General features: G+C 37.1%; 1 long non-coding RNA gene across 3 annotated transcripts in view; it reads left to right on the top strand.

Moving 5' to 3' along the window:
• LOC140697417 (uncharacterized) overlaps positions 1-15,761 on the top strand; it is a 131,280-nt gene extending 115,519 nt beyond the window's left edge. For all 3 annotated transcript variants that reach the window (XR_012074438.1, XR_012074437.1, XR_012074439.1), the window contains exons 3-4: positions 13,916-13,982; positions 15,642-15,761. This is a non-coding gene — a long non-coding RNA (uncharacterized lncRNA). The remainder of the gene's footprint in view (positions 1-13,915; positions 13,983-15,641) is intronic.
• Positions 15,762-16,502: the final 741 nt, after the last annotated feature.

Genomic DNA, 16,502 nt, shown 5'->3' with positions numbered 1-16,502 from the left:
TTTAAAGTGAGAAAAATGCCATTTCTTGTTTGGAATAAAAAATTATTTCCACTTAGAGAGCTCTAAAAATCAAAGTGTTTTGAGTTAATTTCAGTGTGAATGAGTACTGGTTAAAACAGAAGGGTAACAGTAGCGATTCTTCATTTTTTTGGTATGATTGTGGTGTATGAAGAGCCAGAGCCTTTATACGTGAGTTGGAGACCAGGGATGGGAGAAATGGATGCTAAAGGAAATAGATACAGTGTTTTTCACCACACTGGCTTTGATTCAGGTACCATCTTCCAAGGTTATTTGTTAATTGAACTATTACTTGTATGTGTTAATTGAAGTACTGTTTGACTTGGGAGTAATATTCTTTGGGTTTTTTCTTATCCTCTAGGTATCAAATAAATTATATTTGTATTCCCTTATTAAAATTAATAAAAACATTAAAATCATATATGTATACATGGAAGGGTACACATGGATAAATTAGATAACATTTTTGTGATAGCAAAATGAGAGCAAGTTAATTTATGTTGAAGATAAAATAATGAGCACATTTGTGATTTGTGCTGCTTGCTCATCATAATCATGAGACATGACATTTAAGCACATATGAAATGAGACTTAGCCTGCACTTACACATTTAAAATGCTGGTTATTTTCTAGGTAGAACCTTAACACTTGCTTGGCTATCACAAATAGGTTGAGTGCCTGCTGTGTGCCAAGCATGCTGCATACAACCAAAACCCCCAGGGTTAAGGTGTAATTAATGCATGGTGTGATTCGAACCTCTCTTCCTTGTTTCTCCCCTTGTGGCCCCCAATACTTTCAGAGATGCACCTTTCAACTACTGTTGAAATAATCTTCATATTAGGAAAATTATAGGCTTCTGTCTATTGCTATCTTTCCTCTAAAATCTTCATCCATCTCCCTGTTTGGAGCTAATCACTTCCTCCCTGGTGTTTTCCAGGGCCCTTCATATTTTACTTTTCTATTATAGTTAATTCTATTCGTGTCTTTATTTCTCACTAGATTTCAAATTTCCTGATGTCATAGATTCAAATGAATATCCTTGACTCTCTATTCCTCATGATGTCAGCCTGTCTCATAGTTGGTGCTCAAAAATAGTTCATTGCATGAAATCAGAGTGGATTAAAATAATGCTTTATCTACGAACTGTTCAGGGACACAAATTGATGACCCATATGCTGTACAGTCAAGTTGAGTTACTGTTAGCATTTTTAATTTGTATGTACTGTTCAGTGGAGAATTTAATGCCCAGTCTCCTATTCCTGAACAAACTATTGTTAACATTTTCTGTTGCCTTTTCTAGTTTGGTAAATTTGCAAACATAGTTTCTATGAATCTATGAGCATAGGCTTATAATATAGATTCCAATTTGATTCTGTACTCTTCTTCAGGTATGTAAGGGACTCTTAATTAAACTAAATAAACAATTTTGTCAATAAGTATAAAACTTTTAAGAGATTGTTGCCCCAAAGCAACCTTTTAATTCTGAGAGAACCATGTCTAAAGGCTTCAGAAAGTACATCTTTTCAAACATTTCTAATGATAATGTCATAAATTATGCCCACATATATCAGGGGATCACCCCAGACTGGGATTTTCTCCAGTGTCTAATAATTTGAGATGAAATTATAATTGTTTTAATGGGATTATTTTGCTTCTTGGCATATCAAGCAATTTGTTTTACACCTTTACTCATTATTTTTCATTTTTGAAGACTTAAATAGAGGAGACTTGACAGAACAGGAGTCCCGTTTCATCTCTTGAACCATTAATTATGCCATGGTGGTTTCAGTACTGATGAGACACCAAGACAAATGAATCTTGTTGGGTCTTACTTGGTTTAACAAATTTCATTCTTTATACTTCAAACAAGTTTTCTTAGAAAATCATTAATCACTAAACTGTGGATTAAATAGTGACAATAATGGAAATATAACCAACAACAAATTGTTCATGGATGGCTTCTCTAAGGATTTGACAGCTAATTTATAAAACAAGTAATTTTTACATAGTAAGACTTTTGTGATTAAAGTAAAATTGCTATGACAAAAAATGCTCAGCATTATTCTGTAGTTTGTGGGGGAATGACGCATACACAGACTTTCATCCTTCTCTCTTGATCCCCTTTCCTTGACACTTTTTGCAAGATTTCAGTTGGTCTTGGCTTGTTGCCACCATGTGCCCTTGAAACAGATAAGTTTGCTAGTATAAAAGGCTATAAAATCTATTTTATCTTCTCAACTCACGGTTCACATTATAGGAAATTTGGCAAATAGGTAAAACAAAATTTCAAGGCTTCTGCTGCAGGAGAGTGATGATATCTTTTCAATTCAGGGCAGGCATACATTGGGGAAAAGATGGAGGTGGGATTTTGGGGAGAAGGGATTTTGTGACCATGTGGTACAGGACTTGAAAGCCAGAATGTGGGATTTGAGTGTCACCTATTGCTCCACATGTCATTTTAGGACCTCCTGTTTGGATACTCCCAGAGCTTGTAAAAAATGCCCATTCAGGATCCATTCTCAGACTCTTATTCATATTCTTAGGGGTAGGACTCTGAAATTTGCATTTTAAACAAGGACCCCAGGTGATTCTTATCCTACTTCAGGTTGAATATCACTGCTGCAGATAAGAGAATTTGATAACAGATCATATTTGTATATATTCTAGGATATTTTGTTTAGATCATAAAAATTTTTGTGTGCTGTAAAAGGTAAAAGAAAAATATATGTTTATCACTTTATCAAAAACTGACACTGGAAATATACCTCTTAAAGGCCCAATATGTTCTATAAGCAGTGATGCAGATAAATGTTGAAGAACTAGCTCTCTGAAAATAAACAACCCAACTACACAAAAGTCCTGATCTGTAGTGTTCACTGGTTTCAAGTTACCAAGTTAATGTCATTAAATGTGGAAACAAGAATTTTGATCCCTGATTGGTTAAATGCATAGATGCGCAACCTGCAGAAATGGAGGGCCGACTAAAACATTTTATGTAAGGAACTTGAGCATCCACAGATTTTGGTATGGGGAGGAGGGTCCTGGAACCAATCAGTCTCCCACAGATACTGAGGAACGACTGTATCCAGTTTTTGTAAAGTTAACTGTATAGGCTGATGGGAAGTTATGTGCATGATAACAGAGATTTTACTTTAAATATAACCATTAATTATTTTCAAAGCATGTACTCAAACATTACCTTTGAATCCTCCAAATATTCTGTGAGATTGCCATGGCAGGTATGATAATATTAGCTTTATTTTATAGAAGAGAAAACTGAGAGCTAGTGAATATAAAGAACTTATTAAAGGTTACATGACTATTAAGAGGCAAAGCTTGACTTAGAAGTTTCTGGACTACTGCTCAAGTCATTTTCATTCACTCTGTGAAGCTACAGGACACATCCAAGGGGAGCTGTGTCAATGCTGAGAGAGTGATAACTATGGTTGCAGCAAAGAGATAGTTCTGAGATAGTACTGAGTAGTTGCAGTACTTTTACAGCCCCATGTGTTCCTTGTGTTACTATTTGACCCATCCCCAAATAAGACATGTAAAGCATTCATTCCATCCTCACTCACAATTGTTTTCTAGCTACATGGAGAGGTCAAAAGCTCAAGGAAGACAATTCAGAGAGTAGAAGAAAACTAAGGCACTAAAGTCACTTCGAAGAGCTCTAAATGTGTGCCAGTAGCTCTCAAAGTGTGGTCCCCAAGACCAAAAGCATCAGCATCACCTGGAGACTTGTTAGAAATGCAAATTCTTGGGCCTCCCACCTCAGAACTATGAATCTGAAACTGCCACTGTTGTCAGAGATCTGTAATCACAGTCAACAAGCCCTTCTGGTGATTCTGATGCTTGCTGAAATTTGAGAAGTGCCTTAGGTCTTCCCAGTCCCCAGACCCAGGAATCTTAGAGAGGTTGAGGAATCTTAAAGAAGGGAAGACCTGGGTGTCTCATTCCAAGCTGACAGAGTTTAAATCAGAAATAACTGAGTAATCACTAATTTGATTGCATTTACTTGAAGTGACTCAATTAAGTTGTCTACTGTTAGTTGGAACTGGGGATTTAAGGTAGATATTAAGTTCAGTTTAAGGGAGATTAAGATAGTTATACTACATACACACCTGGATTTATGGTTTATAAAACTGAATTTTCTATGTACACTTTGGATGCACTTGGAATTTTGTCCTGAAATGAACCAAACATGAAGTGAACACACAGACCTTGGTACCTCCTATGGTGTCAGATGGCAGTTCATGCACTTGACTGAATTAAGACTCATTATATAAACTGTGGGGTGGGGAGGTGAAGCGTATGAAATAATAAGCTGTGGCGAAATCTGATCCGTGTGACTTTTCCTTGGCCTTTGCACTGTGACTCTGGCCCTAAACCCCTGGCTTTGACTTCCCTGACCTGACTGATTGTGCTTTGTGCTTTTCCTTCAGTATGGTGTATCTCACCATGATCTTAACTAGGGTGACCACCTCATCCCAGAGTGCCTGTAATTTTCCCAGTTTTGAAATGGCAAGTCTCATATTCTGGGAACCTTCTAGTCCTAGGCAAACTGGGATAGTTGGTCACCGTAATCTTAACCCACTTAATTTAAGACCATGACTGGGCATTTCCTTTGCTTCTTTCACTGGTGCAGGTTGGTCCCATGTCTCTGACAGGCTGTATGCTGCTCTTGGGGAGCTCCAGGGCAGCTGTCTACTAATTCCCATGAAACAGTCACTTGCCTCCTGTACTCAACTAATATCTGTAGAAGGCATGAGTAGTAGTTATGTTTAGCACCATGTGTAGTATTGCTTACTGATTTGGAAATACCTAGTCACATTACTGACACAGCCAGATTACTAACTGCAGTATATTAAAGCTTGGAAACGTCTTGCTATTGAGTGACTTCAATTAAGGAAGATCACTCAGAGTGGCATTTAAAAGCTTGGCTTGTCACTGGGCTATTGATTATTTGGGTGATACCTGAAAGTGGGTTTTAAGAAAATTAATCCTGCCACTTGTGGAATAGAATACAAGGGTTCTGAGGTGAAAAGTCACGTAGGGAAACACTTCTGTTAGTTCAGGATTATGATGATAAAGCCACATGAGGGAGTGAATAGTTAGAATAAAAGAAAGTAATTATTGAAATATATTTGAAGGAAGAATGAAGTACTAACCTGAGTGACTGAGACATTGATGATGTCCAAATTTAGACAATTGAAAAGAACTCAATTTTAGTATTGATAAGTGTCAGGAACTCAGATGATTCCAAACAGTTCGAGATTTGGGTTCAGGCCTTGGAGAAAGGAGTGGGCTGCATATGATCATTTGTGTCCTCTTATCATAGGTGATGGGTGATGCCTTGGCAGGATCATAGTGTCAAGAAAGAGCGGACAGCTGAGTTGAGTTATATCAGTGGCCTTAAATCTTTTGGTCATTCCTCAATATATTTTAATGCTATGTAATTAACATTTATTTATTCAGGATTTTATTGTGGTTCCTTCCATGTTATTTGAGTAGTAGAAATTTCAGTGAACCAATTAGAACAGTGAACTTAATTGCACATGCTAATGAAGGTCTTCTTAATTAACTTTTTAATAAAAAAATCATCAAGTTCTCATGAGCTATTTATTGCCACAATGATAAGGAAATTAGGGTTTGCAGATGCTCATAATAGTTTAATCCCTTAATTTCTATAGTATTCATAATTTTGGGGGGGCTTAAACAACAGACATTTATTGCCTTATAGTTCTGGAGTCTTGAAGTTCAAAGGCAAAGTGTCAGCAGGGTTGGTTTCTTCTGAGGCCTCTCTCCCTGGCTTGTAGATGTCTGTCTTTTCCCTGCATCTTCACACATTGTCTTCCTTCTATGTGTATCTTATGTTCAAATTTCCCCTTCTTTCTTTTTAAATTGCAGTATAGTTGAGTGTACAGTAAAGTGATTCAGTTATATATATATAATATATATATAATAAAATGTTTCCATTATAGATTATTACAATTATTGAATCTAGTTTCTGTGCTATACAGTAGGTCCTTGTTGTTTATCTAAATAGCATTCATAATTTGCAAAACATTTTACCCTTTATTATTTTATTCATCTCTGGCCAAAACCCCTTGGTGGTTTAACCTCCAATTTATAGATGAGTAGTCTGAGGCTCAGAACAGTGGCACTGTCTGCAAAGACATATGGTGAAATAAACTGCAGCCAAGGCAGGCCTTGTATTCCTTGGCCAATGTGCTTTCCACAGTGTTACACATGCATACTACCTCTCATTACTACATAACTCTAGTGTAGGAAGTGGAAGCCACTGTAGATTTCAGAAGCTTACAGAGATGTGCCTTCATTAGTCCAAGAAAGACCCTCTAAATCTAGAAGTTTTAGATGAATGCATGTATCTAGCACTGCTATAAACTTTGGCACCATAATTTTCAGATTCAGTCATCTTCACTAGGAACCCATGAATAAAATCAGGCTGATTGAAGGCAGAAGAAGGCTGAGCCAATTAAAGAAAAACCCTGGGAAGCCAGGATTAAGTAGCACAAAGATGCAGATGAGTGAGCTGATGAAATTGCACCCCTCGCTGAAAAGCAGCACAGTTGCAGTAAAACCATAGAATGTTCTGCTAACTTTAAGCAGTGGGAGTTACATAATCTAATAATTAATTGTCTGTAACTTCTAGGCCTATTAGGGAGGTGTGGAACAGACTCCAGAGGCAAATCACCAGCTTTTGTGGTGGTCAGGAACATTGCCTTAGGCATTCAGCTTTGTAATGGTAATGCTTACAAGTTGTTTTCCCTGTAATTTTTAACCCTGGGTACAATCCTTCTCCCAATAATGGGTATTTAAGTGTAAAAGATTTTTCACTGTTTTTTCACTCACGGTTGGAAATTGCCTAGTTTACCACCATACTTCCAAATGTCAAATTTGGCACTTTTTTTTCTCCCTGAAAGACAATACCCAAAATAAAAGGCGACAGAATATCCTCAGCATACTGGAGAAAAATTAGGATCATGTGCAAACAGAAGGACACATCCTTTTAAAATAGTTTAAACTGCCATGAGAAATAGAAGGAACCCCATTTTATGTGGGTTGCTTTGAACAGACCTTACTCTCACAAAGGAGGAATATGAATTCTGTCTTGGAAAGGAAGGGGCCCTGCAACCACACAGCATGAAGGGGAGGTTGGAGAGAGGCTGTGAGCGGATGAAGGCTTTCAGTCACCAGGGGCCATAGGTATCATTTTGATGTACATAAAAGCTGACCAAGGACTTTGTGAAAACTTTGAGCTGCCTTCCTGACCACTTTGGTTTCTTTCCTTCAGCCATAGATCAGCGTCATTGACAACCCTGTTCTTTTCAAGTGGTAAAAGAAGTTAAAAATAAAGTTCTATTTTAGATGTACCTTTGATTTTCTTCAAAAACGTTTCAGATGATAGGAAAGAGAAATAGAGTGATAAATTTTAGCAGAGACCTGGCAGAGTCTTCCTATAGTTTAATCAGAAATGGGCTCAGCTTCAAATATATTAAGTTGCCACAGGAGAATAGGAGTGCCTTTTGGGAACAGTTAATAGTTCCCGGAATATTAATCTACTTTTATCATAATACACGGTAAAAGTTCCAAGGTAAATAAAGACAAATAACATTTAAAGTCATATTGCATGAAATGTAAGAGGCGACATATTTAAAAGGATGTAATCCTTATTCAGCTTCCCTTTTCTATGAGATGTCCTGCATATTTTCTCTGGATAATTTGGACTTTTTCCAAGGCAGCAAATTTCAATGTTCCTTATGTCCACGTGGTCAGTCTCATCTCCTTTGCAATGTCAGAAGACATCTTTTAACTTGGAAATTTATAAAGGTAATAGAAAATATTATTTGGAATCTAAATGCAAGCACTTCGGAGTAAATTATTTTTAATAATGTCTAGCTATTTCCTAGACTTATACCTGCTAATACTACACAATTGAAACTTCTATCTTATTCCTCGGGATTCTTCCTACTTGAGCAGTGATGAAAAACTTAACCAAAAGTGGCTAGGTTAGACTCTTAAGATTTCAGTTCTGATTTGAGTATTATCTTTTGTTGTGCTGGACTTGCTTTGTGTGATGATTTTCTATTCTATACTGCACTTTCCCCTACGGAAAAAGGGCCTTCCTTGTATTGGAACTTACTAAGAGATTGTAGTTATTTGTAATTTGTAATCCACCAGTTATTCAAATTTCTATTTTTACTATAAGAATATGAAGAGTGTTCTATTCTCTGAACAGCTGTTAGAATTTCTCTGAGAAAAAATATTGCCTGGCCTCTCCCAGTAGTCTCCTAACTTAACTTTCTGCTTCTGCCTTGCCTCTGGTGTGATTAGTTTCTCACACAGTAGCCAGAGTGATCTTACTGAAAGTCATATCACATTACTCCTTTGCTCATAACTGTCCAGTGGCTTCTCATCAGAGCAAAATCTAGAATTCCCATGTTCCTCTCTAGTACTGTAAGTGATGTGCGCTCCACATATACCTTTCTGATTTCATCTCCAAAACCCTCTCCCTTGCTCGTTTTCCTCCACATTGGCCTCCTTGCTGGTCCCTACATACAGCAAACACAGACTTGCCTTTGCATTTCCCTTTCCCTCTTCCCCCAGATATCTGCAATACTTGCTACTCCTCTTTCCCTTCAGGTCTCCACTCATGTGTCATCTTATCATTGAGACCTTCCTTGGCCATCTGAAATTCAATAGCACTACTATTCTAGGTGGATTCAGGGTCCAGACTATGAAAGGTTTACTTTAGGAATTAATAGATATCCTTACTAGACTTAGGGCCTCCCAGGCCCTAGAATTGAAAAGACAGTCTTGTCTAGGGCCAAGGAGGCCCTTAGCTGGGGCCAAAATGTGATTAAGTTTAAAGTATAAATACTTTCTGTTCAAGCTATACTGTTTATCAGCTGTGTTTCTTTAGCTATTTAGTTTGTTAATCGCTACTTAACAAAACTGAGTGTATATGAAAAATTCAGAGATCACATCTCTTCTCAAATGAAAATGTGATCTGCTAATGTTCTCTTTGGAATTCCTTCTGGGAAATGCCCCATTATTACCATAGATGGGTTTATAGCCTTCCCTAGTGTTTAACAGAGAAAGGAGATCTTTTCGTTCCTGTGTTTTCTTTTTTTCTGCACTGTTCCTGCTCTCCTAGACTCTTCGCTGTTTCAGGAGTTGTTTACAGCTGTTTCTATGAATTAAACTGTGGCTTCTCACTTACCGCCTCCTTGTGTTTTCCACTATAGATAATGCTAAAGTGTCACACTACGAATAAAGAATAAAGAAAAATTGTAAATAAATTGTACTTAGTCAATGATTTTAAATGCTATAATGCCATCATTCAGTTAAAAGCCCAGGTCAACAACACTTTAGTCTAATTTAGCTAGGAGTTTTCTGGTCACTTGGCTTACTCTTGGTTACATGCCAAGTTTTGGTATTCCTGATACTGAATTTCCCCAGTATCATAGTGGTTATATTCTGACTGGATGCTGTTGCCGATTGCAGTATAAGTCTCAACACGCTGTAGCTAATAGAAGAGTGGGACTTGCTTCTTGGGCAAATGAAATAAAACAGCTTTTAAATATATGCCATAAGGAGGTGCTATGATATGGAGGAGGGTAAGGCAGAGTATGAGTCTATCTGGAGATTGGGGTGCTTCAATTATATAACTAACTTCTGTTATATAACACCAGCTCAGTTCTGGGACTTTAGCAAACCTTTGGGAATAACATGGATTGAGTTTTAGTTTATGGCCTTTAAAGGCCTAGCTTCCAACCACAGGGGTGCTCTACCTATTTCAGACACTTATGAATCTTGTGTTTTTCCCTGGTCCATGATAAGGGAGCCATTGGGGTATCTGTTTGTCATTCCTCAGTACACAATGCTTTGCCACGTTCTCTGACTTAGAGTTTCCTTATTACTGTTTTCTTCCATTAGCTTGTGGTTCTTTGAGGGGATTTCTGAACATATAGCAGAGCTTCTGATATATGAAAGCATTTGATACATCTTGATGAAGAATTGAAACTGTGTGATTTACAGTTATTATTTTCTTTTTATTAATCCTTGTACTACTTTTGCGTGGAGAGAATTTTATCTTATAATCCCTAAGTTAAAAGGAAAAAGCAGGAATCTAATTGACTTGTTTTGAGAAAAGATTACTGGATAGGAAAGTTAGGGATGTAAAGTTGAATTTATACCCTTGGGTTGATCTAATCGATAATGTATCACCATCAATCTATAATAGTTCCTCAGTTTTTCTGTTGTTCTTCTTTAAAGAGGAATATATAGCATATGTTTATATCATTCTCTATTGTTAAAGATTAGGGCCAATAATAATTATTTTCTCTTTAATCTGTGTTTCAGATCAGAGTAAAATTTTTCTTAATTTGTATGCTAATCAGAGCTTTTTGTGATTTTCTTTTTTGCCTCCTACTTTTCCCTATATCCTCACTTTGGATTCTTCTCTCACATTTTCCTAAATGTTTCTGTTGTCTCCTACATCTATTCAGTTCAGTTTCTATGAATCTCCTGGTCTATTATGTGCCTTTAGAATGGAAGAGTCTCATTAGAAAAAATAAATTTATCTGTAATCACATTTATTGTCAGGGAAGACCTTCATGCACTACTGTAAAGTGAATAAGAGAGCACAAAACAATACATGTTGGGTGATTCAATTTTTTGGAACATAAATATTTTGTTTCAGTCATTTATGTATGAAAAGATGTGGAAGGTTAAATACCAAAATATTAACTGAGATTATTTGAGAGTGGTTGGAATTTTGGTGATTGCAGTTTTCCTTCTCTCTTTTTTTCACTGTCATTTATTCATTCTTTTAAGTGTTTATTTTTATTTTCAAATTTTATGTATTATTAGTGTTAAATGCAAACACCAAAAATACATAAAAAAGAAAAGTTCTATGGACATAAATATGAAGTCTTTGGTGATTTAATTTGACCGATGAGGCTATAAAATTTTCTTAACTTTCTTTTCTTTGGTTGTGAGGACTAAACATCCAGTGCCTACTTCTTTTAAGCTTTGGAGGGCATGGATTATATCTTCTTCATAAAGTTAGAGTGGCTCATTTTTTTGTCAAAGTGACCAAGGGAGAAATTTAGTTTGGATATCCATTGTGACTTTACCTGGACATGGAGAAGGCACAATTAAACAGTGATGACTTCCAGCCCCTGGGTCAATCTCCCTAGAATCACGGCTTTTTTTCCAAACTCCACTCAGGATGGGGAAAATTCTGTTGCTGAGTGAGGGAGTGTCACATTGAATCTGTCCTGTATGATATGACAAAAGCCAGAAAGATGAGATTGGGGAAGAAAACATAGAGCTAGCTAAGATCAACCCTCATGACCACCCACACATTTGTTTACTTGAATGAAACATGGAGCTATTTTAAATTCCTGTATAACACAATGGTATCAATAAAATGCAGCCTAGTTAAAATATGTATTTTATTTTTCCATTTGTGATTACATTAAGCTTCCGTGAAAATGGAACACACCAATTTCACAGCATGAGAGGATAGATATAGCAAGATTAGAGAGGCAAGATGTTCAGGATTAGAAGGATCTATATGGCTGAAAGTGAGGTAATGATAATGATTATGTGATAATAGTACTGTTGTGCTGTTTTATGAGGCAGTAATCCAGCTCCCAAAGCAGATAAACTGTGGGGGTGAAGGCTGAGTTTATCCCATGTAGGGCAATAGATTGTTGCTGAATAACCCAGCATGACAATAAGGCTTTTTCTTTTTTGAAGCAAGGGCTTAAAAGTAAGTTTTAAAATAAAATGAGTAACTTCCCAAATATGAGTAAGTGAACAGCTGAGCAACGGTAAAAGAAAAGCGAATTGTGCAGGCGGGTGAGGGGCCAAGGGAGTGGAGACAGGATTCTTTTTATGCAGCAGAAACTGGAGTTCTAGTAATAGGAGACAACATTTCCAGGACCCAAAACAAAAACAAAAACAAAAACAAAAACAAAAACAAAACCTCACTACCATATGTATTTGCAGCTGAAATGAAGTGGTAGTTTTCTGGAAAAGTATTAGACTACTACAAAATGCAGATTTCCATTCATCTCATTTTAAGTCATTATTCATTCATTGCTTGACATGTTACTCTGTGGAAGGGGCTGCATTATTTACAACAGCAGTTACAGACAGATGGCATATTGTCCTTGGTTTCTATGAGCTTACAGATCAGTACTGCTTAATAAGATGTCGAAAGAGCTCAGTCTTCAGTTTTTCTTTTGTAACCAAGATTGACCAGAAAACAGATCTCATTCAGTTTTGGGGATTCCTCCTTCTTCCTACATGTATATAAGCATATCCTGGTTTATTTGGTTCAAGAAAATGGAGGAGAGATGGGGTTCAATCCTCAGACCATGCTGGTCACTTCTTCTGGGCTCGTCACTTAAGCCTGTGGTGTCAGTTCAATTTGGATTTCTCTACAGGCAGCTGGTTTCTCTCTGGAACAGCTGGGGAAATTTTGCTTCAGCTCCCAAAGCTTTAGTGTTTAAGACAAATTCTTTCCCCCTCACAGGCTGCCAGCATGCATCCTCTTGCGGTATTGTCACCTCAAAGATGCACTATCAAATGGATTCATGCATCTTATGCCCTGTAGAATTGCAATCCCTATCTTTCATAAGTATCTGGATACTATTAGACCTCCTCAAGGGGTGGGGACACTTCTAACACTGAGCCCTCATCACCTCCTCCATTTTCATGTAAAACTCTAGCATAGTAGTTTTGGCCTTCCAGTGCAGAGGCCCGGTTAGGATTTGTCTCGGGGGCGCCCACCCATCTGGACCTTCTTTTCAGACTAATCATTCAAAAAGGCCAATTTCAAGGATACTGAGGCTGCTTTTAAGGTTATTTTATGGAGGATGTAGAGATTTAAAAAAAAAGCTTTTTATTCCTCTTTGGTGAAGCTAAATGTGAGAAATAACAGACTAACTTAAATTACCAGGAGGTTATTTTGACACACTGAATTCCCCATAAAGTCCTTGCTATATTTGAGAAAAGGCAGTATTGTGTTTGTTTGTTCACCATTGAATTTCTAACATCTAGCAAATTGCCTGGCTTATGGTAGGCCTAGTGTGTGTGTGTGTGTGTGTGTGTCTGTATATGTATATTTAATAGATAGTGAATGAATTAGGCAATTAAATAGTTACCAGACATCAGTTAATGTGACTGTTTCAGTCATTGCCCATCTCTGGGAAAACAGAACACCAAGAGTATTTATTCACAGATATTTCGAAAGTGCTTATGTGCACCAGGCACTGTCTGGTCCCTTGAAATCCAGTACTGAACACGATAGACAAGGACCCCTGCCCTCATGGAACTTTCATTTGAGCAAAGGAGACAATAAACAATATATAAATTCAAAACTAAGTTATCAAGTATGTTAGAAAATAAGTGTTGTGGAAAAAAATAAAAAGGTTGAAAAGGGTGAGGGAGATACAGAGTAAGGAGCAGTTTTCCATAATACAGTGGTCGGAGTTGGCCTCATAGAGAACGTGGTGTTGAACAAACACTTATCAGTGGAAGGGAGTTAGTCGAGTGAGGATTTGGAGTGAGAACATTCTCTGGGCAGAGGAAAAACAACTACTGCAAAGGCTGGAAGTGTGGTATTTTTAAAAATTGTGGCAAAAAACACATAACATAAAATTCACCATTTTAACCATTTTAAGTGTATAATTCAGTGGCGCTTAGTCCATTTACAGTGTGCAACTGTCACTACTGTCTGGTTCTAGAATGTTTTCGTTTCCCCAAAAGGAGACTCTATACTCATTAAGCAGTCACCTCCTCCGTTCTCCCCTTCCCCAGCCTCTGGCAACCACTGATCTGCTTTCTGTTTCTATAGATGTGCTTGACATATTGAGGAAGACCAAGAAGTTTCTGTGGGCTGGAGCATCGTAAGTGAAAGGCAGGTTAGTAGGGGGAGTCAGGGAAGTAATGGAGAGCTGAATTCCTTTTAAGCCCTTTTAAGGACAATGGATTTTACTCTGAGTGAAATAGAGAACCACTGCAGAGTTTTAAACTGAGGGATTAAAAAGCTCTATGGGAGAGTAAATTTAGGGGAGTGTGTATGTGAGAGAGAGACAGAGAGACAAGGGTGGAAGGAAGAAGATTGTCTAAGAGGTAAGAGAAGATACTGGCTCAGACAAGGTTGGCAGTAGTGGAATTGCTTATAAGGGGTTGAATTCTAGAAATATTCTGAAGCTGGGGCCAAGAGGATTTGCTGATGAACTGGATTTGGGATATGATAGAAAAGCGACATCAAGGATTGCTCCATGATTCTGACCTTAGTGATTAGAAGGATGAAGTTGCCATCAACTGAGATGGGGAAGTTGCAGCTGGAACAGGTTCTGTGGGGCAGGGAGGGGAATATTAGGAAAACAGTTTGGGCAGAGTGAATCTGAGATGTTTATCCAAATGAAAATGCCAAGTAGATGGTTAGATATGTGTGTTTGGAGTTCTGGGAAGTGGCCTGGAGTGGAGATAAAAATGAGATAATGACTCGGGGAGTCATTAAATACCATTAGTCACTAGACATGGTTATTTAAAACCATGAGAGTGGAGGAAGTCACCAAGGAATTGAATGTGAACAGATAATGAGAAGAGGCCAAGTGCTGAGCACTGGGGCATATCCTCCTTAAATGATGAGAGCTACAGAAGGAAACCGAAAAGGAGAAACCAAAGTAGGAGGAAAATCATGGGCATGTAGTGTTTTGGAAGCCAAGTAAAGAAAGCGAATCAAGGAGGAAAGAGCGGTCAACTGATTGAAGTGCTTGTTGAATTGACTAACTATTGGATCTAGCAGTTTATGGGGCACTTTCAGTGGAGTGATTAGCTTGTAAGTCAGAATGGAATGGGTTTGAAGAAAAATGGGAAAAGAGGAACTGAAATAGTGAGTAGAGACAAATATTTGGAAGATTTTCTTGGAAAAGGCCTGAAAGAAATGGGGACAGTACATCCTTCTTCAGCTCCTCACTTTTACTAGAAATTTTATCATCTCCTATTTTATAACATAATTATATAGTTAATTCATGTGAGTGATTCTTTTCTTTGCAAAGTGTTGTTTTATTTTCTTCCCCAGAAATTCTCAGGGCAACCCTTATCTTTTAAGAAGACAGATGAGTTTATGAGCAAGATAGTGAGGGATAAGGAACAGATCTGAGGGACGATTCTCTTTCTGAATCACTAATGATAAGCCTAGTGTTTTACAAAATAAAATACCTTTAAAAACTATCCAGTAAAAATTTTGTCTGTGTACTTCTTATAGATTATTTTATAACTATTTCCACAAAAAATAAGAATATTTGGAAAATTTGAAATCATAGAGAGAATCTGAATAGTCTTTCCTCCTAGCCCCTTAGAAAAATAGGAAATTATATGCAATACTTATTTTAAGGCCTTATAAAGCTTAATCTATTTAGATACAGAAAATGCATTATGTATAACTTAGCTAATGAAGTTTTGTCTGGGTTGATTAAATTTTTAAAATATGGTAGGTTAAGAAAGCAATTGCATGTTTGCCAATTGAATTTGCTTTTTTGATGTTTCTAATTTCTGTAAATCACCAACAGGGTTCTAAATTTGCTGAGGTGAGAAGAATTTAACTTTTCTTACATGTTCCGGTAACTGAAAAGCAGATGAACACTGGAAAACCATCAATACTAGTATTACAAATAAACATGCTATTTTAACTAGTTTCAAGCTCTTATGAAATTAAAAACTGTTAGAGTTTTCTGGAAAGTAGCTCTACAGTAAAGAGGAGGGAACCCTTGCATTCATTGGACTTGCTGTTTTGACATCAAACTTGGTTGATTGTTTGCAGTTTCTGAGCCATCACCTTTCACAGTACTTTCTGGTACATTGTTTCATGCCTAACTTGTTCCTTTACCCACTTAAGTGCCAAATGAATGTTAATAAATGCTAACAGATAATTTTATGGATGCTTGAAAACTGAGGATTTCACTGGATTGAGGCATGCTACTCTGCTCTTTCGTTTGATAGTTGTTATGTAACCTGAATAATTCCAAATGAAGGTCAGTTTCTTTAATTCACTACATGAGATGAAAGAGGTCAAACTATGACATTTGAGAGAAGTCTGAGAGAAATGGTTCTGCAAATGTCTTCTCACCAGGCTATGGGAGGGAGCGTCCATTGAACATTTATTGGGTACATACTATGTGCCAAGCATTGTGTTAAATGTTAAATGTGCAAAGAAGAGAGCTAGATTCATTCATTCAATAATTAATTTTTTCATTCAATCAACATTTATCCACCATTGTTTGGATTATTCAAACAAATATCTAAAACAGTCATTCTGCAGCAATTGAAAATAAAGATGACTTATTTTTTGCTTTGTAACTTAATCAAATAAAGGACTGTGCTATCCAGCATCACTTACATTTCTAGTTTTGAGTCTCAGATTCAAACTGCTT

This window comes from Vicugna pacos, chromosome 7 (assembly GCF_048564905.1).
Source record: "Vicugna pacos chromosome 7, VicPac4, whole genome shotgun sequence".
Classification (NCBI taxonomy): Eukaryota; Metazoa; Chordata; class Mammalia; order Artiodactyla; family Camelidae; genus Vicugna; species Vicugna pacos.
This window is presented reverse-complemented; position numbering and strand designations above follow the sequence as displayed.